Source organism: Etheostoma spectabile, chromosome 10 (genome assembly GCF_008692095.1).
Source record: "Etheostoma spectabile isolate EspeVRDwgs_2016 chromosome 10, UIUC_Espe_1.0, whole genome shotgun sequence".
NCBI lineage: Eukaryota > Metazoa > Chordata > Actinopteri > Perciformes > Percidae > Etheostoma > Etheostoma spectabile.
In genome coordinates this window covers 25916180-25917607 of record NC_045742.1, presented here as the reverse complement: position 1 = coordinate 25917607, position 1428 = coordinate 25916180, and the positions used below count along the sequence as shown (strand labels likewise).

Here is a 1428-nt window from a genome sequence, read left to right as displayed (position 1 = left end):
TCTGAGGAGCAGTTAACCAGAGTCCTCAGAAATCCACCAGAGTTTTAAATTCCAACATAAAGAAAAGTTCAGGTTAGGTAACGGACAAATATTTTTCTTGGTGCAACAGTATAAAAGTCATAAGTTCAACTACAGCTAGAATCAAGATAAATGGACGGCTTTCTGACCACATCAAACTGGAACTGGAACTGGAATTGTCCTGGTAACTTGTAGAAAACACAGTGAAATTAAAGAGGATCTCAGCCATTGGTCAACAGCTAAATGCTAACATCTGTCACAGGGACAGTTCTACCTTCTTAGGTATGTGTGATAGCGTGTTAGCATGATACCAATTAATGCTAAACATAGTATAACTGAGAATGATGGATATATCATTAGTTTAGAAGGTATTTGGTAGTATGTGTTAGCATAGAAAGGCAAAGTCCCGATCCCCTTCCGGTGTCCCCCTTGGAACCTACTTAGGAATAAAACTGTGTTTCCCATTCATAGGTTCTACTTGGTATGTTGATTACTGGACCCAGCCATCACACGCCGTGCCGTCACATCTTGTGCAACCCACCACCACAAGGAAATTTCCCACAATTCTCCCAAAATTGTCGGAAACACTGAGAAATACTTACATCAGACAACTACGAGAGACAAATCATTTTTGGATTGCCTTTAACTTGCATCATGAATTACACGTATGTACAGTATGTCAATTAAAAAGATAATTTTCCAACTCAAGAAAGTCGCAGTTTATCGTGGGTTTTTCATAGGTTTAAACCGCTCAGTGAAATACAAATCTTGTTTCGCACAGTCTACATCCTTCACGTTCCTCTTCTGGGATTGCTCCGTTGCCACAGGGAATTCCGCCGGATGCATGTGTTTTTCGCCGATGTCTCTTTCCTTCCGCGTGGTCTGTGTTGGAATTTTAAACACAGCGTGTTGATGGTTTTGCAAAGCGTGACTACACACAACATGCGTCACCAACACCAACATGGCTGTTACCTTGGCACATTTCCCTTGGTTCCTCCAGAGAGATGGAAAAAGTTTATTGAAAGAGAAAAGAAAGAAATCACTACAAGTGTGACCATGGGAAGCAAAAAGAAAAGAAAAAAAAGTCGGTGCTTGTGTGAGTACATCCCAGTGTAAGGTGACCAGATTTTTCGGACAAAATCCATGGACATTTTCAGCTCAGAAGCGTATACACCTCATAAACACGTCATGTTTTCATTTTTGTAAAAATTTAAAACGGAAACACTAGACTTAGAACTGTTCTCATTAGGGGCTGAGCCCCCCTGAAGGTCTGATCCTAGAAGCACCCCTGCTACTACTTCATTCTTGAACTCCGCTACACCTCAGAGGGGAATGTTGTAATATTTACTGAACTACATTTATCTGAATGCTTTTGCTTTATTGCTTCAGGCTTGTTTCTGCAACAGCTCA

General features: G+C 40.8%; 1 long non-coding RNA gene across 1 annotated transcript in view; it reads right to left on the bottom strand.

Moving 5' to 3' along the window:
• The window catches only part of LOC116697134 (uncharacterized), a 22889-nt gene that overhangs the window by 13919 nt on the left and 7542 nt on the right, over positions 1-1428 (bottom strand). The window lies entirely within an intron of this gene.